Source organism: Pseudorca crassidens, chromosome 18, assembly GCF_039906515.1.
Source record: "Pseudorca crassidens isolate mPseCra1 chromosome 18, mPseCra1.hap1, whole genome shotgun sequence".
NCBI lineage: Eukaryota > Metazoa > Chordata > Mammalia > Artiodactyla > Delphinidae > Pseudorca > Pseudorca crassidens.
Window position 1 is genome coordinate 80,595,212 of NC_090313.1, and position 19,564 is coordinate 80,614,775.

Here is a 19,564-nt window from a genome sequence, read left to right on the forward strand (position 1 = left end):
GATTAGGGGACGGGTGAGGGTCAGGCTTCGGGGAAGGGTTAGTGTTAGGGTGCGGGCTAGGGTTAGAGTTAGGGGACGGGGACGGTTTAGGGTCCAGGTGAGGGTACGACAACGCTTTAGGGGGAGCGTACGTGTGTGGGCGCGGGTTAGTGTCAGCGTACGGGTTAGGATTAGGGGACGGGTGAGGGTCAGGCTTCGGGGAAGGGTTAGGGTTAGGGTTCAGGCTAGGGTTAGGGTTAGGGGACGGGGACGGTTTAGGGTCCAGGTGAGGGTACGACAACGCTTTAGGGGGAGCGTACGTGTGAGGGCGCGGGTTAGTGTCAGCGTACGGGTTAGGATTAGGGGACGGGTGAGGGTCAGGCTTCGGGGAAGGGTTAGGGTTAGGGTTCGGGCTAGGGTTAGGGTTAGGGGACGGGGACGGTTTAGGGTCCAGGTGAGGGTACGACAACGCTTTAGGGGGAGCGTACGTGTGAGGGCGCGGGTTAGTGTCAGCGTACGGGTTAGGATTAGGGGACGGGTGAGGGTCTGGCTTCGGGGAAGGGTTAGGGTTAGGGTTCGGGCTAGGGTTAGGGTTAGGGGACGAGGACGGTTTAGGGTCCAGGTGAGGGTACAACAACGCTTTAGGGGGAGCGTACGTGGGAGGGCGCGGGTTAGTGTCAGCGTACGGGTTAGGATTAGGGGACGGGTGAGGGTCAGGCTTCGGGGAAGGGTTAGGGTTCGGGTGCGGGCTAGGGTTAGAGTTAGGGGACGGGGACGGTTTAGGGTCCAGGTGAGGGTACGACAACGCTTTAGGGGGAGCGTACGTGTTAGGGCGCGGGTTAGTGTCAGCGTACGGGTTAGGATTAGGGGACGGGTGAGGGTCAGGCTTCGGGGAAGGGTTAGGGTTATGGTTCGGGCTAGGGTTAGGGTTAGGGGACGGGGACGGTTTAGGGTCCAGGTGAGGGTACGACAACGCTTTAGGGGGAGCGTACGTGTGAGGGCGCGGGTTAGTGTCAGCGTACGGGTTAGGATTAGGGGACGGGTGAGGGTCAGGCTTCGGGGAAGGGTTAGGGTTAGGGTGCCGGCTAGGGTTAGGGTTAGGGGACGGGGGCGGTTTAGGGTCCAGGTGAGGGTACGACAACGCTGTAGGGGGAGCGTACGTGTGAGGGCGCGGGTTAGTGTCAGCGTAAGGGTTAGGATTAGGGGACGGGTGAGGGTCAGCCTTCGGGGAATGGTTAGGGTTAGGGTTCGGGCTAGGGTTAGGGTTAGGGGACGGGGACGGTTTAGGGTCCAGGTGAGGGTACGACAACGCTTTAGGGGGAGCGTACATGTGAGGGCGCGGGTTAGTGTCAGCGTACGGGTTAGGATCAGGGGACGGGTGAGGGTCAGGCTTCGGGGAAGGGTTAGGGTTAGGGTTCGGGCTAGGGTTAGGGTTAGGGGACGGGGGCGGTATAGGTTCCAGGTGAGGGTACGACAACGCTTTAGGGGGAGCGTACGTGTGAGGGCGCGGGTTAGTGTCAGCGTACGGGTTAGGATTAGGGGACGGGTGAGGGTCAGGCTTCGGGGAAGGGTTAGGGTTAGGGTGCGGGCTAGGGTTAGGGTTAGGGGACGGGGACGGTTTAGGGTCCAGGTGAGGGTACGACAACGCTGTAGGGGGAGCGTACGTGTGAGGGCGCGGGTTAGTGTCAGCGTAAGGGTTAGGATTAGGGGACGGGTGAGGGTCAGGCTTCGGGGAAGGGTTAGGGTTAGGGTGCGGGCTAGGGTTAGAGTTAGGGGACGGGGACGGTTTAGGGTCCAGGTGAGGGTACGACAACGCTTTAGGGGGAGCGTACGTGTGAGGGCGCGGGTTAGTGTCAGCGTACGGGTTAGGATTAGGGGACGGGTGAGGGTCAGGCTTCGGGGAAGGGTTAGGTTTAGGGTTCGGGCTAGGGTTAGGGTTAGGGGACGGGGACGGTTTAGGGTCCAGGTGAGGGTACGACAACGATTTAGGGGGAGCGTACGTGTGAGGGCGCGGGTTAGTGTCAGCGTGCGGGTTAGGATTAGGGGACGGGTGAGGGTCAGGCTTCGGGGAAGTGTTAGGGTTAGGGTGCGGGCTAGGGTTAGGGTTAGGGGACGGGGGCGGTTTAGGGTCCAGGTGAGGGTACGACAACGCTTTAGGGGGAGCGTACGTGTGAGGGCGCGGGTTAGTGTCAGCGTACGGGTTAGGATTAGGGGACGGGTGAGGGTCAGGCTTCGGGGAATGGTTAGGGTTAGGGTTCGGGCTAGGGTTAGGGTTAGGGGACGGGGACGGTTTAGGGTCCAGGTGAGGGTACGACAACGCTTTAGGGGGAGCGTACGTGTGAGGGCGCGGGTTAGTGTCAGCGTACGGGTTAGGATTAGGGGACGGGTGAGGGTCAGGCTTCGGGGAAGGGTTAGGGTTAGGGTGCGGGCTAGGGTTAGAGTTAGGGGACGGGGACGGTTTAGGGTCCAGCTGAGGGTACGACAACGCTTTAGGGGGAGCGTACGTGTGAGGGCGCGGCTTAGTGTCAGCGTACGGGTTAGGATTAGGGGACGGGTGAGGGTCAGGCTTCGGGGAAGGGTTAGGGTTAGGGTTCGGGCTAGGGTTAGGGTTAGGGGACGGGGACGGTTTAGGGTCCAGGTGAGGGTACGACAACGCTTTAGGGGGAGCGTACGTGTGAGGGCGCGGGTTAGTGTCAGCGTACGGGTTAGGATTAGGGGACGGGTGAGGGTCAGGCTTCGGGGAAGGGTTAGGGTTAGGGTGCGGGCTAGGGTTAGGGTTAGGGGACGGGGACGGTTTAGGGTCCAGGTGAGGGTACGACAACGCTGTAGGGGGAGCGTACGTGGGAGGGGGCGGGTTAGTGTCAGCGTACGGGTTAGGATTAGGGGACGGGTGAGGGTCAGGCTTCGGGGAAGGGTTAGGTTTCGGGTGCGGGCTAGGGTTAGAGTTAGGGGACGGGGACGGTTTAGGGTCCAGGTGAGGGTACGACAACGCTTTAGGGGGAGCGTACGTGTGAGGGCGCGGGTTAGTGTCAGCGTACGGGTTAGGATTAGGGGACGGGTGAGGGTCAGGCTTCGGGGAAGGGTTAGGGTTAGGGTTCGGGCTAGGGTTAGTGTTAGGGGACGGGGACGGTTTAGGGTCCAGGTGAGGGTACGACAACGCTTTAGGGGGAGCGTACGTGTGAGGGCGCGGGTTAGTGTCAGCGTACGGGTTAGGATTAGGGGACGGGTGAGGGTCAGGCTTCGGGGAAGGGTTAGGGTTAGGGTGCCGGCTAGGGTTAGGGTTAGGGGACGGGGGCGGTTTAGGGTCCAGGTGAGGGTACGACAACGCTGTAGGGGGAGCGTACGTGTGAGGGCGTGGGTTAGTGTCAGCGTACGGGTTAGGATTAGGGGACAGGTGAGGGACAGCCTTCGGGGAATGGTTAGGGTTAGGGTTCGGGCTAGGGTTAGGGTTAGGGGACGGGGACGGTTTAGGGTCCAGGTGAGGGTACGACAACGCTTTAGGGGGAGCGTACGTGTGAGGGCGCGGGTTAGTGTCGGCGTACGGGTTAGGATCAGGGGACGGGTGAGGGTCAGGCTTCGGGGAAGGGTTAGGGTTAGGGTTCGGGCTAGGGTTAGGGTTAGGGGACGGGGGCGGTATAGGTTCCAGGTGAGGGTACGACAACGCTTTAGGGGGAGCGTACGTGTGAGGGCGCGGGTTCGTGTCAGCGTACGGGTTAGGATTAGGGGACGGGTGAGGGTCAGGCTTCGGGGAAGGGTTAGGGTTAGGGTGCGGGCTAGGGTTAGGGTTAGGGGACGGGGACGGTTTAGGGTCCAGGTGAGGGTACGACAACGCTGTAGGGGGAGCGTACATGTGAGGGCGCGGGTTAGTGTCAGCGTAAGGGTTAGGATTAGGGGACGGTTGAGGGTCAGGCTTCGGGGAAGGGTTAGGGTTAGGGTGCGGGCTAGGGTTAGAGTTAGGGGACGGGGACGGTTTAGGGTCCAGGTGAGGGTACGACAACGCTTTAGGGGGAGCGTACGTGTGAGGGCGCGGGTTAGTGTCAGCGTACGGGTTAGGATTAGGGGACGGGTGAGGGTCAGGCTTCGGGGAAGGGTTAGGTTTAGGGTTCGGGCTAGGGTTAGGGTTAGGGGACGGGGACGGTTTAGGGTCCAGGTGAGGGTACGACAACGCTTTAGGGGGAGCGTACGTGTGAGGGCGCGGGTTAGTGTCAGCGTACGGGTTAGGATTAGGGGACGGGTGAGGGTCAGGCTTCGGGGAAGTGTTAGGGTTAGGGTGCCGGCTAGGGTTAGGGTTAGGGGACGGGGGCGGTTTAGGGTCCAGGTGAGGGTACGACAACGCTTTAGGGGGAGCGTACGTGTGAGGGCGCGGGTTAGTGTCAGCGTACGGGTTAGGATTAGGGGACGGGTGAGGGTCAGGCTTCGGGGAATGGTTAGGGTTAGGGTTCGGGCTAGGGTTAGGGTTAGGGGACGGGGACGGTTTAGGGTCCAGGTGAGGGTACGACAACGCTTTAGGGGGAGCGTACGTGTGAGGGCGCGGGTTAGTGTCAGCGTACGGGTTAGGATTAGGGGACGGGTGAGGGTCAGGTTTCGGGGAAGGGTTAGGGTTAGGGTGCGGGCTAGGGTTAGGGTTAGGGGACGGGGGCGGTTTAGGTTCCAGGTGAGGGTACGACAACGCTTTAGGGGGAGCGTACGTGTGAGGGCGCGGGTTAGTGTCAGCGTACGGGTTAGGATTAGGGGACGGGTGAGGGTCAGGCTTCGGGGAAGGGTTAGGGTTAGGGTGCGGGCTAGGGTTAGGGTTAGGGGACGGGGACGGTTTAGGGTCCAGGTGAGGGTACGACAACGCTGTAGGGGGAGCGTACGTGTGAGGGCGCGGGTTAGTGTCAGCGTACGGGTTAGGATTAGGGGACGGGTGAGGGTGAGGCTTCGGGGAAGGGTTAGGGTTAGGGTGCGGGCTAGGGTTAGAGTTAGGGGACGGGGACGGTTTAGGGTCCAGGTGAGGGTACGACAACGCTTTAGGGGGAGCGTACGTGTGAGGGCGCGGGTTAGTGTCAGCGTACGGGTTAGGATTAGGGGACGGGTGAGGGTCAGGCTTCGGGGAAGGGTTAGGTTTAGGGTTCGGGCTAGGGTTAGGGTTAGGGGACGGGGACGGTTTAGGGTCCAGGTGAGGGTACGACAACCCTTTAGGGGGAGCGTACGTGTGAGGGCGCGGGTTAGTGTCAGCGTACGGGTTAGGATTAGGGGACGGGTGAGGGTCAGGCTTCGGGGAAGTGTTAGGGTTAGGGTGCCGGCTAGGGTTAGGGTTAGGGGACGGGGGCGGTTTAGGGTCCAGGTGAGGGTACGACAACGCTTTAGGGGGAGCGTACGTGTGAGGGCGCGGGTTAGTGTCAGCGTACGGGTTAGGATTAGGGGACGGGTGAGGGTCAGGCTTCCGGGAATAGTTAGGGTTAGGGTTCGGGCTAGGGTTAGGGTTAGGGGACGGGGACGGTTTAGGGTCCAGGTGAGGGTACGACAACGCTTTAGGGGGAGCGTACGTGTGAGGGCGCGGGTTAGTGTCAGCGTACGGGTTAGGATTAGGGGACGGGTGAGGGTCAGGCTTCGGGGAAGGGTTAGGGTTAGGGTGCGGGCTAGGGTTAGGGTTAGGGGACGGGGGCGGTTTAGGTTCCAGGTGAGGGTACGACAACGCTTTAGGGGGAGCGTACGTGTGAGGGCGCGGGTTAGTGTCAGCGTACGGGTTAGGATTAGGGGACGGGTGAGGGTCAGGCTTCGGGGAAGGGTTAGGGATAGGGTGCGGGCTAGGGTTAGGGTTAGGGGACGGGGACGGTTTAGGGTCCAGGTGAGGGTACGACAACGCTTTAGGGGGAGCGTACGTGTGAGGGCGCGGGTAAGTGTCAGCGTACGGGTTAGGATTAGGGGACGGGTGAGGGTCAGGCTTCGGGGAATGTTTAGGGTTAGGGTTCGGGCTAGGGTTAGGGTTAGGGGACGGGGACGGTTTAGGGTCCAGGTGAGGGTACGACAACGCTTTAGGGGGAGCGTACGTGTGAGGGCGCGGGTTAGTGTCAGCGTACGGGTTAGGATTAGGGGACGGGTGAGGGTCAGGCTTCGGGGAAGGGTTAGGGTTAGGGTTCGGGCTAGGGTTAGGGATAGGGGACGGGGACGGTTTAGGGTCCAGGTGAGGGTACGACAACGCTTTAGGGGGAGCGTACGTGTGAGGGCGCGGGTTAGTGTCAGCGTACGGGTTAGGATTAGGGAACGGGTGAGGGTCAGGCTTCGGGGAAGGGTTAGGGTTAGGGTTCGGGCTAGGGTTAGGGTTAGGGGACGGGGACGGTTTAGGGTCCAGGTGAGGGTACGACAACGCTTTAGGGGGAGCGTACGTGTGAGGGCGCGGGTTAGTGTCAGCGTACGGGTTAGGATTAGGGGACGGGTGAGGGTCAGGCTTCGGGGAAGTGTTAGGGTAAGGGTTCGGGCTAGGGTTAGGGTTAGGGGACGGGGACGGTTTAGGGTCCAGGTGAGGGTACGACAACGCTTTAGGGGGAGCGTACGTGTGAGGGCGCGGGTTAGTGTCAGCGTACGGGTTAGGATTAGCGGACGGGTGAGTGTCAGGCTTCGGGGAAGGGTTAGGGTTAGTGTTCGGGCTAGGGTTAGGGTTAGGGGACGGGGACGGTTTAGGGTCCAGGTGAGGGTACGACAACGCTTTAGGGGGAGCGTACGTGTGAGGGCGCGGGTTAGTGTCAGCGTACGGGTTAGGATTAGGGGACGGGTGAGGGTCAGGCTTCGGGGAAGGGTTAGGGTTAGGGTTCGGGCTAGGGTTAGGGTTAGGGGACGGGGACGGTTTAGGGTCCAGGTGAGGGTACGACAACGCTTTAGGGGGAGCGTACGTGTGAGGGCGCGGGTTAGTGTCAGCGTACGGGTTAGGATTAGGGGACGGGTGAGGGTCAGGCTTCGGGGAAGGGTTAGGGTTAGGGTTCGGGCTAGGGTTAGGGTTAGGGGACGGGGACGGTTTAGGGTCCAGGTGAGGGTACGACAACGCTTTAGGGGGAGCGTACGTGTGAGGGCGCGGGTTAGTGTCAGCGTACGGGTTAGGATTAGGGGACGGGTGAGGGTCAGGCTTCGGGGAAGGGTTAGGGTTAGCGTGCGGGCTAGGGTTAGGGTTAGGGGACGGGGACGGTTTAGGGTCCAGGTGAGGGTACGACAACGCTTTAGGGGGAGCGTACGTGTGAGGGCGCGGGTTAGTGTCAGCGTACGGGTTAGGATTAGGGGACGGGTGAGGGTCAGGCTTCGGGGAAGGGTTAGGGTTAGGGTGCGGGCTAGGGTTAGGGTTAGGGGACGGGCACGGTTTAGGGTCCAGGTGAGGGTACGACAACGCTGTAGGGGGAGCGTACGTGTGAGGGCGCGGGTAAGTGTCAGCGTACGGGTTAGGATTAGGGGACGGGTGAGGGTCAGGCTTCGGGGAATGGTTAGGGTTAGGGTTCGGGCTAGGGTTAGGGTTAGGGGACGGGGACGGTTTAGGGTCCAGGTGAGGGTACGACAACGCTTTAGGGGGAGCGTACGTGTGAGGGCGCGGGTTCGTGTCAGCGTACGGGTTAGGATTAGGGGACGGGTGAGGGTCAGGCTTCGGGGAAGGGTTAGGGTTAGGGTTCGGGCTAGGGTTAGGGTTAGGGGACGGGGACGCTTTAGGGTCCAGGTGAGGGTACGACAACGCTTTAGGGGGAGCGTACGTGTGAGGGCGCGGGTTAGTGTCAGCGTACGGGTTAGGATTAGCGGACGGGTGAGGGTCAGGCTTCGGGGAAGGGATAGGGTTAGCCTGCGGGCTACGGTTAGGGTTAGGGGACGGGGACGGTTTAGGGTCCAGGTGAGGGTACGACAACGCTTTAGGGGGAGCGTACGTGTGAGGGCGCGGGTTAGTGTCAGCGTACGGGTTAGGATTAGGGGACGGGTGAGGGTCAGGCTTCGGTGAAGGGTTAGGGTTAGGGTTCGGGCTAGGGTTAGGGTTAGGGGACGGGGACGGTTTAGGGTCCAGGTGAGGGTACGACAACGCTTTAGCGGGAGCGTACGTGTGAGGGCGCGGGTTAGTGTCAGCGTACGGGTTAGGATTAGGGGACGGGTGAGGGTCAGGCTTCGGGGAAGGGTTAGGGTTAGGGTTCGGGCTAGGGTTAGGGTTAGGGGACGGGGACGATTTAGGGTCCAGGTGAGGGTACGACAACGCTTTAGGGGGAGCGTACGTGTGAGGGCGCGGGTTAGTGTCAGCGTACGGGTTAGGATTAGGGGACGGGTGAGGTTCAGGCTTCGGGGAAGGGTTAGGGTTAGGGTTCGGGCTAGGGTTAGGGTTAGGGGACGGGGACGGTTTAGGGTCCAGGTGAGGGTACGACAACGCTTTAGCGGGAGCGTACGTGTGAGGGCGCGGGTTAGTGTCAGCGTACGGGTTAGGATTAGGGGACGGGTGAGGGTCAGGCTTCGGGGAAGGGTTAGGGTTAGTGTTCGGGCTAGGGTTAGGGTTAGGGGACGGGGACGGTTTAGGGTCCAGGTGAGGGTACGACAACGCTTTAGGGGGAGCGTACGTGTGAGGGCGCGGGTTAGTGTCAGCGTACGGGTTAGGATTAGGGGACGGGTGAGGGTCAGGCTTCGGGGAATTGTTAGGGTTAGGGTTCGGGCTACGGTTAGGGTTAGGGGACGGGGACGGTTTAGGGTCCAGGTGAGGGTACGACAACGCTTTAGGGGGAGCGTACGTGTGAGGGCGCGGGTTAGTGTCAGCGTACGGGTTAGGATTAGGGGACGGGTGAGGGTCAGGCTTCGGGGAATTGTTAGGGTTAGGGTTCGGGCTACGGTTAGGGTTAGGGGACGGGGACGGTTTAGGGTCCAGGTGAGGGTACGACAACGCTTTAGGGGGAGCGTACGTGTGAGGGCGCGGGTTAGTGTCAGCGTACGGGTTAGGATTAGGGGACGGGTGAGGGTCAGGCTTCGGGGAAGTGTTAGGGTTAGGGTTCGGGCTAGGGTTAGGGTTAGGGGACGGGGACGGTTTAGGGTCCAGGTGAGGGTACGACAACGCTTTAGGGGGAGCGTACATGTTAGGGTGCGGGTTAGTGTCAGCGTATGGGTTAGGATTAGGGGACGGGTGAGGGTCAGGCTTCGGGGAAGGGTTAGGGTTAGGGTTCGGGCTAGGGTTAGGGATAGGGGACGGGGACGGTTTAGGGTCCAGGTGAGGGTACGACAACGCTTTAGGGGGAGCGTACATGTTAGGGTGCGGGTTAGTGTCAGCGTACGGGTTAGGATTAGGGGACGGGTGAGGGTCAGGCTTCGGGGAAGGGTTAGGGTTAGGGTTCGGGCTAGGGTTAGGGTTAGGGGACGGGGACGGTTTAGGGTCCAGGTGACGGTAAGACAACGCTTTAGGGGGAGCGTACGTGTGAGGGCGCGCATTAGTGTCGGCGTACGGGTTAGGATTAGGGGACGGGTGAGGGTCAGGCTTCGGGGAAGGGTTAGGGTTAGGGTTCGGGCTAGGGTTAGGGTTAGGGGACGGGGACGGTTTAGGGTCCAGGTGAGGGTACAACAACGCTTTAGGGGGAGCGTACGTGTGAGGGCGCGGGTTCGTGTCAGCGTACGGGTTAGGATTAGGGGACGGGTGAGGGTCAGGCTTCGGGGAAGTGTTAGGGTTAGGGTTCGGGCTAGGGTTAGGGTTAGGGGACGGGGACGGTTTAGGGTCCAGGTGAGGGTACGACAACGCTTTAGGGGGAGCGTACGTGTGAGGGCACGGGTTGGTGTCAGCGTACGTGTTAGGATTAGGGGACGGGTGAGGGTCAGGCTTCGGGGAAGGGTTAGGGTTAGGGTGCGGGCTAGGGTTAGGGTTAGGGGACGGGGGCGCTTTAGGGTCCAGGTGACGGTACGACAACGCTTTAGGGGGAGCGTACGTGTGAGGGCACGGGTTAGTGTCAGCGTACGGGTTAGGATTAGGGGACGGGTGAGGGTCAGGCTTCGGGGAAGGGTTAGGGTTAGGGTTCGGGCTAGGGTTAGGGTTAGGGGATGGGGACGGTTTAGGGTCCAGGTGAGGGTACGACAACGCTGTAGGGGGAGCGTACGTGTGAGGGCGCGGGTTCGTGTCAGCGTACGGGTTAGGATTAGGGGACGGGTGAGGGTCAGGCTTCGGGGAAGGGTTAGGGTTAGGGTTCGGGCTAGGGTTAGGGTTAGGGGACGGGGACGGTTTAGGGTCCAGGTGAGGGTACGACAACGCTTTAGGGGGAGCGTACGTGTGAGGGCGCGGGTTAGTGTCAGCGTACGGGTTAGGATTAGGGGACGGGTGAGGGTCAGGCTTCGGGGAAGGGTTAGGGTTAGGGTTCGGGCTAGGGTTAGGGTTAGGGGACGGGGACGGTTTAGGGTCCAGGTGAGGGTACGACAACGCTTTAGGGGGAGCGTACGTGTGAGGGCGCGGGTTAGTGTCAGCGTACGTGTTAGGATTAGGGGACGGGTGAGGGTCAGGCTTCGGGGAAGGTTAGGGTTAGGGTGCGGGCTAGGGTTAGGGTTAGGGGACGGGGGCGCTTTAGGGTCCAGGTGACGGTACGACAACGCTTTAGGGGGAGCGTACGTGTGAGGGCACGGGTTAGTGTCAGCGTACGGGTTAGGATTAGGGGACGGGTGAGGGTCAGGCTTCGGGGAAGGGTTAGGGTTAGGGTTCGGGCTAGGGTTAGGGTTAGGGGACGGGGACGGTTTAGGGTCCAGGTGAGGGTACGACAACGCTTTAGGGGGAGCGTACGTGTGAGGGCGCGGGTTAGTGTTAGCGTACGGGTTAGGATTAGGGGACGGGTGAGGGTCAGGCTTCGGGGAAGGGTTAGGGTTAGGGTTAGGGCTAGGGTTAGGGTTAGGGGACGGGGACGGTTTAGGGTCCAGGTGAGGGTACGACAATGCTTTAGGGGGAGCGTACGTGTGAGGGCGCGGGTTAGTGTCAGCGTACGGGTTAGGATTAGGGGACGGGTGAGTGTCAGGCTTCGGGGAAGGGTTAGGGTTAGGGTGCGGGCTAGGGTTAGAGTTAGGGGACGGGGACGGTTTAGGGTCCACGTGAGGGTACGACAACGCTTTAGGGGGAGCGTACGTGTGAGGGCGCGCATTAGTGTCGGCGTACGGGTTAGGATTAGGGGACGGGTGAGGGTCAGGCTTCGGGGAAGGGTTAGGGTTAGGGTTCGGGCTAGGGTTAGGGTTAGGGGACGGGGACGGTTTAGGGTCCAGGTGAGGGTACGACAACGCTTTAGGGGGAGCGTACGTGTGAGGGCGCGGGTTCGTGTCAGCGTACGGGTTAGGATTAGGGGACGGGTGAGGGTCAGGCTTCGGGGAAGGGTTAGGGTTAGGGTTCGGGCTAGGGTTAGGGTTAGGGGACGGGGACGGTTTAGGGTCCAGGTGAGGGTACGACAACGCTTTAAGGGGAGCGTACGTGTGAGGGCGCGGGTTAGTGTCAGCGTACGTGTTAGGATTAGGGGACGGGTGAGGGTCAGGCTTCGGGGAAGGGTTAGGGTTAGGGTGCGGGCTAGGGTTAGGGTTAGGGGACGGGGGCGCTTTAGGGTCCAGGTGACGGTACGACAACGCTTTAGGGGGAGCGTACGTGTGAGGGCACGGGTTAGTGTCAGCGTACGGGTTAGGATTAGGGGACGGGTGAGGGTCAGGCTTCGGGGAAGGGTTAGGGTTAGGGTTCGGGCTAGGGTTAGGGTTAGGGGACGGGGACGGTTTAGGGTCCAGGTGAGGGTACGACAACGCTTTAGGGGGAGCGTACGTGTGAGGGCGCGGGTTCGTGTCAGCGTACGGGATAGGATTAGGGGACGGGTGAGGGTCAGGCTTCGGGGAAGGGTTAGGGTTAGGGTTCGGGCTAGGGTTAGGGTTAGGGGACGGGGACGGTTTAGGGTCCAGGTGAGGGTACGACAACGCTTTAGGGGGAGCGTACGTGTGAGGGCGCGGGTTAGTGTCAGCGTACGGGTTAGGATTAGGGGACGGGTGAGGGTCAGGCTTCGGGGAAGGGTTAGGGTTAGGGTTCGGGCTAGGGTTAGGGTTAGGGGACGGGGACGGTTTAGGGTCCAGGTGAGGGTACGACAACGCTTTAGGGGGAGCGTACGTGTGAGGGCGCGGGTTAGTGTCAGCGTACGTGTTAGGATTAGGGGACGGGTGAGGGTCAGGCTTCGGGGAAGGTTAGGGTTAGGGTGCGGGCTAGGGTTAGGGTTAGGGGACGGGGGCGCTTTAGGGTCCAGGTGACGGTACGACAACGCTTTGGGGGAGCGTACGTGTGAGGGCACGGGTTAGTGTCAGCGTACGGGTTAGGATTAGGGGACGGGTGAGGGTCAGGCTTCGGGGAAGGGTTAGGGTTAGGGTTCGGGCTAGGGTTAGGGGACGGGGACGGGGACGGTTTAGGGTCCAGGTGAGGGTACGACAACGCTTTAGGGGGAGCGTACGTGTGAGGGCGCGGGTTAGTGTTAGCGTACGGGTTAGGATTAGGGGACGGGTGAGGGTCAGGCTTCGGGGAAGGATTAGGGTTAGGGTTAGGGCTAGGGTTAGGGTTAGGGGACGGGGACGGTTTAGGGTCCAGGTGAGGGTACGACAATGCTTTAGGGGGAGCGTACGTGTGAGGGCGCGGGTTAGTGTCAGCGTACGGGTTAGGATTAGGGGACGGGTGAGTGTCAGGCTTCGGGGAAGGGTTAGGGTTAGGGTTCAGGCTAGGGTTAGGGTTAGGGGACGGGGACGGTTTAGGGTCCAGGTGAGGGTACGACAATGCTTTAGGGGGAGCGTACGTGTGAGGGCGCGGGTTAGTGTCAGCGTACGGGTTAGGATTAGGGGACGGGTGAGGGTCAGGCTTCGGGGAAGGGTTAGGGTTAGGGTGCGGGCTAGGGTTAGGGTTAGGGGACGGGGACGGTTTAGGGTCCAGGTGAGGGTACGACAACGCTTTAGGGGGAGCGTACGTGTGAGGGCGCGGGTTAGTGTCAGCGTACGGGTTAGGATTAGGGGACTGGTGAGGGTCAGGCTTCGGGGAATTGTTAGGGTTAGGGTTCGGGCTACGGTTAGGGGTAGGGGACGGGGACGGTTTAGGGTCCAGGTGAGGGTACGACAACGCTTTAGGGGGAGCGCACGTGTGAGGGCGCGGGTTAGTGTCAGCGTACGGGTTAGGATTAGGGGACGGGTGAGGGTCAGGCTTCGGGGAAGGGTTAGGGTTAGGGTTCGGGCTAGGGTTAGGGTTAGGGGAGGGGGACGGTTTAGGGTCCAGGTGAGGGTACGACAACGCTTTAGGGGGAGCGTACATGTTAGGGTGCGGGTTAGTGTCAGCGTACGGGTTAGGATTAGGGGACGGGTGAGGGTCAGGCTTCGGGGAAGGGTTAGGGTTAGGGTTCGGGCTAGGGTTAGGGTTAGGGGACGGGGACGGTTTAGGGTCCAGGTGAGGGTACGACAACGCTTTAGGGGGAGCGTACATGTTAGGGTGCGGGTTAGTGTCAGCGTACGGGTTAGGATTAGGGGACGGGTGAGGGTCAGGCTTCGGGGAAGGGTTAGGGTTAGGGTTCGGGCTAGGGTTAGGGTTGGGGGACGGGGACGGTTTAGGGTCCAGGTGACGGTAAGACAACGCTTTAGGGGGAGCGTACGTGTGAGGGCGCGCATTAGTGTCGGCGTACGGGTTAGGATTAGGGGACGGGTGAGGGTCAGGCTTCGGGGAAGTGTTAGGGTTAGGTTTCGGGCTAGGGTTAGGGGACGGGGACGGTTTAGGGTCCAGGTGAGGGTACGACAACGCTTTAGGGGGAGCGTACGTGTGAGGGCGCGGGTTAGTGTCAGCATACGGGTTAGGATTAGGGGACGGGTGAGGGTCAGGCTTCGGGGAAGTGTTAGGGTTAGGGTTCGGGCTAGTGTTAGGGTTAGGGGACGGGGACGGTTTAGGGTCCAGGTGAGGGTATGACAACGCTTTAGGGGGAGCGTACGTGTGAGGGCGCGGGTTAGTGTCGGCGTACGGGTTAGGATTAGGGGACGGGTGAGGGTCAGGCTTCGGGGAAGGGTTAGGGTTAGGGTTCGGGCTAGGGTTAGCGTTAGGGGACGGGGACGGTTTAGGGTTCAGGTGAGGGTACGACAACGCTTTAGGGGGAGCGTACGTGCGAGGGCGCGGGTTAGTGTCGGCGTACGGGTTAGGATTAGGGGACGGGTGAGGGTCAGGCTTCGGGGAAGTGTTAGGTTTAGGGTTCGGGCTAGGGTTAGGGTTAGGGGACGGGGACGGTTTAGGGTCCAGGTGAGGGTACGACAACTCTTTAGGGGGAGCGTACATGTGAGGGCGCGGGTTAGTGTCGGCGTACGGGTTAGGATTAGGGGACGGGTGAGGGTCAGGCTTCGGGGAAGGGTTAGGGTTAGGGTTAGGGCTAGGGTTAGGGTTAGGGGACGGGGACGGTTTAGGGTCCAGGTGAGGGTACGACAATGCTTTAGGGGGAGCGTACGTGTGAGGGCGCGGGTTAGTGTCAGCGTACGGGGTAGGATTAGGGGACGGGTGAGGGTCAGGCTTCGGGGAAGGGTTAGGGTTAGGGTGCGGGCTAGGGTTAGGTTTAGGGGACGGGGGCGGTTTAGGTTCCATGTGAGTGTACAACAACGCTTTAGGGGGAGCGTACGTGTGAGGGCGCGGGTTAGTGTCAGCGTACGGGTTAGGATTAGCGGACGGGTGAGGGTCAGGCTTCGGGGAAGGGTTAGGGTTAGGGTTCGGGCTAGGGTTAGGGTTAGGGGACGGGGACGGTTTAGGGTCCAGGTGAGGGTACGACAACGCTTTAGGGGGAGCGTACGTGTGAGGGCGTGGGTTAGTGTCACCGTATGGTTTAGGATTAGGGGACGGGTGAGTGTCAGGCTTCGGGGAAGGGTTAGGGTTAGGGTTCGGGCTAGGGTTAGGGTTAGGGGACGGGGACGGTTTAGGGTCCAGGTGAGGGTACGACAACGCTTTAGGGGGAGCGTACGTGTGAGGGCGCGGGTTAGTTTCAGCGTACGGGTTAGGATTAGGGGACTGGTGAGGGTCAGGCTTCAGGGAATTGTTAGGGTTAGGGTTCGGGCTACGGTTAGGGGTAGGGGACGGGGACGGTTTAGGGTCCAGGTGAGGGTACGACAACGCTTTAGGGGGAGCGTACGTGTGAGGGCGCGGGTTAGTGTCAGCGTACGGGTTAGGATTAGGGGACGGGTGAGGGTCAGGCTTCGGGGAAGGGTTAGGGTTAGGGTTCGGGCTAGGGTTAGGGTTAGGGGACGGGGACGGTTTAGGGTCCAGGTGAGGGTACGACAACGCTTTAGGGGGAGCGTACATGTTAGGGTGCGGGTTAGTGTCAGCGTACGGGTTAGGATTAGGGGACGGGTGAGGGTCAGGCTTCGGGGAAGGGTTAGGGTTAGGGTTCGGGCTAGGGTTAGGGTTAGGGGACGGGGACGGTTTAGGGTCCAGGTGAGGGTACGACAACGCTTTAGGGGGAGCGTACATGTTAGGGTGCGGGTTAGTGTCAGCGTACGGGTTAGGATTAGGGGACGGGTGAGGGTCAGGCTTCGGGGAAGGGTTAGGGTTAGGGTTCGGGCTAGGGTTAGGGTTAGGGGACGGGGACGGTTTAGGGTCCAGGTGACGGTAAGACAAAGCTTTAGGGGGAGCGTACGTGTGAGGGCGCGCATTAGTGTCGGCGTACGGGTTAGGATTAGGGGACGGGTGAGGGTCAGGCTTCGGGGAAGTGTTAGGGTTAGGTTTCGGGCTAGGGTTAGGGGACGGGGACGGTTTAGGGTCCAGGTGAGGGTACGACAACGCTTTAGGGGGAGCGTACGTGTGAGGGCGCGGGTTAGTGTCAGCGTACGGGTTAGGATTAGGGGACGGGTGAGGGTCAGGCTTCGGGGAAGTGTTAGGGTTAGGGTTCGGGCTAGTGTTAGGGTTAGGGGACGGGGACGGTTTAGGGTCCAGGTGAGGGTATGACAACGCTTTAGGGGGAGCGTTCGTGTGAGGGCGTGGGTTAGTGTCGGCGTACGGGTTAGGATTAGGGGACGGGTGAGGGTCAGGCTTCGGGGAAGGGTTAGGGTTAGGGTTCGGGCTAGGGTTAGGGTTAGGGGACGGGGACGGTTTAGGGTCCAGGTGAGGGTACGACAACGCTTTAGGGGGAGCGTACGTGTGAGGACGCGGATTAGTGTCGGCGTACGGGTTAGGATTAGGGGACGGGTGAGGGTCAGGCTTCGGGGAAGGGTTAGGGTTAGGGTTCGGGCTAGGGTTAGCGTTAGGGGACGGGGACGGTTTAGGGTTCACGTGAGGGTACGACAACGCTTTAGGGGGAGCGTACGTGCGAGGGCGCGGGTTAGTGTCGGCGTACGGGTTAGGATTAGGGGACGGGTGAGGGTCAGGCTTCGGGGAAGGGTTAGGTTTAGGGTTCGGGCTAGGGTTAGTGTTAGGGGACGGGGACGGTTTAGGGTCCAGGTGAGGGTACGACAACGCTTTAGGGGGAGCGTACGTGTGAGGGCACCGGTGAGTGTCGGCGTACGGGTTAGGATTAGGGGACGGGTGAGGGTCAGGCTTCGGGGAAGGGTTAGGGTTAGGGTTCGGGCTAGGGTTAGGGTTAGGGGACGGGGACGGTTTACGGTCCAGGTGAGGGTACGACAACTCTTTAGGGGGAGCGTACATGTGAGGGCGCGGGTTAGTGTCGGCGTACGGGTTAGGATTAGGGGACGGGTGAGGGTCAGGCTTCGGGGAAGGGTTAGGGTTAGGGTTCGGGCTAGGGTTAGGGTTAGGGGACGGGGACGGTTTAGGGTCCAGGTGAGGGTACGACAACGCTTTAGGGGGAGCGTACGTGTGAGGGCGCGTGTTAGTGTCAGCGTACGGGTTAGGATTAGGGGACGGGTGAGGGTCAGGCTTCGGGGAAGGGTTAGGGTTAGGGTGCGGGCTAGGGTTAGGGTTAGGGGACGGGGGCGGTTTAGGTTCCATGTGAGGGTACAACAACGCTTTAGGGGGAGCGTACGTGTGAGGGCGCGGGTTAGTGTCAGCGTACGGGTTAGGATTAGCGGACGGGTGAGGGTCAGGCTTCGGGGAAGGGTTAGGGTTAGGGTTCGGGCTAGGGTTAGGGTTAGGGGACGGGGACGGTTTAGGGTCCAGGTGAGGGTACGACAACGCTTTAGGGAGAGCGTACGTGTGAGGGCGCGGGTTCGTGTCAGCGTACGGGTTAGGATTAGGGGACGGGTGAGGGTCAGGCTTCGGGGAAGGGTTAGGGTTAGGGTTCGGGCTAGGGTTAGGGTTAGGGGACGGGGACGGTTTAGGGTCCAGGTGAGGGTACGACAACGCTTTAGGGGGAGCGTACGTGTGAGGGCGCGGGTTAGTGTCAGCGTACGTGTTAGGATTAGGGGACGGGTGAGGGTCAGGCTTCGGGGAAGGGTTAGGGTTAGGGTGCGGGCTAGGGTTAGGGTTAGGGGACGGGGGCGGTTTAGGTTCCATGTGAGGGTACGACAACGCTTTAGGGGGAGCGTACGTGTGAGGGCGCGGGTTAGTGTCAGCGTACGGGTTAGGATTAGGGGACGGGTGAGGGTCAGGCTTCGGGGAATTGTTAGGGTTAGGGTGCCGGCTAGGGTTAGGGTTAGGGGACGGGGACGGTTTAGGGTCCAGGTGAGGGTACGACAACGCTTTAGGGGGAGCGTACGTGTGAGGGCGCGGGTTAGTGTCAGCGTACGGGTTAGGATTAGGGGACGGGTGAGGGTCAGGCTTCGGGGAAGGGTTAGGGTTAGGGCTCGGGCTAGGGTTAGGGTTAGGGGACGGGGACGGTTTAGGGTCCAGGTGAGGGTACGACAACGCTTTAGGGGGAGCGTACATGTTAGGGTGCGGGTTAGTGTCAGCGTACGGGTTAGGATTAGGGGACGGGTGAGGGTCAGGATTCGGGGAAGGGTTAGGGTTAGGGTTCGGGCTAGGGTTAGGGTTAGGGGACGGGGACGGTTTAGGGTCCAGGTGAGGGTACGACAACGCTTTAGGGGGAGCGTACGTGTTAGGGTGCGGGTTAGTGTCAGCGTACGGGTTAGGATTAGGGGACGGGTGAGGGTCAGGCTTCGGGGAAGGGTTAGGGTTAGGGTTCGGGCTAGGGTTAGGGTTAGGGGACGGGGACGGTTTAGGGTCCAGGTGACGGTAAGACAACGCTTTAGGGGGAGCGTACGTGTGATGGCGCGGGTTAGTGTCGGCGTACGGGTTAGGATTAGGGGACGGGTGAGGGTCAGGCTTCGGGGAAGTGTTAGGGTTAGGTTTCGGGCTAGGGTTAGGGGACGGGGACGGTTTAGGGTCCAGGTGAGGGTACGACAACGCTTTAGGGGGAGCGTACGTGTGAGGGCGCGGGTTAGTGTCAGCGTACGGGTTAGGATTAGGGGACGGGTGAGGGTCAGGCTTCGGGGAAGGGTTAGGGTTAGGGTTCGGGCTAGGGTTAGGGTTAGGGGACGGGGACGGTTTAGGGTCCAGGTGAGGGTACGACAACGCTTTAGGGGGAGCGTACGTGTGAGGGCGCGGGTTAGTGTCAGCGTACGGGTTAGGATTAGGGGACGGGTGAGGGTCAGGCTTCGGGGAAGGGTTAGGGTTAGGGTTCGGGCTAGGGTTAGGGTTAGGGGACGGGGACGGTTTAGGGTCCAGGTGAGGGTACGACAACGCTTTAGGGGGAGCGTACATGTTAGGGTGCGGGTTAGTGTCAGCGTACGGGTTAGGATTAGGGGACGGGTGAGGGTCAGGATTCGGGGAAGGGTTAGGGTTAGGGTTCGGGCTAGGGTTAGGGTTAGGGGACGGGGACGGTTTAGGGTCCAGGTGAGGGTACGACAACGCTTTAGGGGGAGCGTACGTGTTAGGGTGCGGGTTAGTGTCAGCGTACGGGTTAGGATTAGGGGACGGGTGAGGGTCAGGCTTCGGGGAAGGGTTAGGGTTAGGGTTCGGGCTAGGGTTAGGGTTAGGGGACGGGGACGGTTTAGGGTCCAGGTGACGGTAAGACAACGCTTTAGGGGGAGCGTACGTGTGATGGCGCGGGTTAGTGTCGGCGTACGGGTTAGGATTAGGGGACGGGTGAGGGTCAGGCTTCGGGGAAGTGTTAGGGTTAGGTTTCGGGCTAGGGTTAGGGGACGGGGACGGTTTAGGGTCCAGGTGAGGGTACGACAACTCTTTAGGGGGAGCGTACGTGTGAGGGCGCGGGTTAGTGTCAGCGTACGGGTTAGGATTAGGGGACGGGTGAGGGTCAGGCTTCGGGGAAGGGTTAGGGTTAGGGTTCGGGCTAGGGTTAGGGGACGGGGACGGTTTAGGGTCCAGGTGAGGGTACGACAACGCTTTAGGGGGAGCGTACGTGTGAGGGCGCTGGTTCGTGTCAGCGTACGGGTTAGGATTAGGGGACGGGTGAGGGTCAGGCTTCGGGGAAGGGTTAGGGTTAGGGTTCGGGCTAGGGTTAGGGTTAGGGGACGGGGACGGTTTAGGGTCCAGGTGAGGGTACGACAACGCTTTAGGGGGAGCGTACGTGTGAGGGCGTGGGTTAGTGTCAGCGTACGGGTTAGGATTAGGGGACGGGTGAGGGTCAGGCTTCGGGGAAGGGTTAGGGTTAGGGTTCGGGCTAGGGTTAGGGTTAGGGGACGGGGACGGTTTAGGGTCCAGGTGAGGGTACGA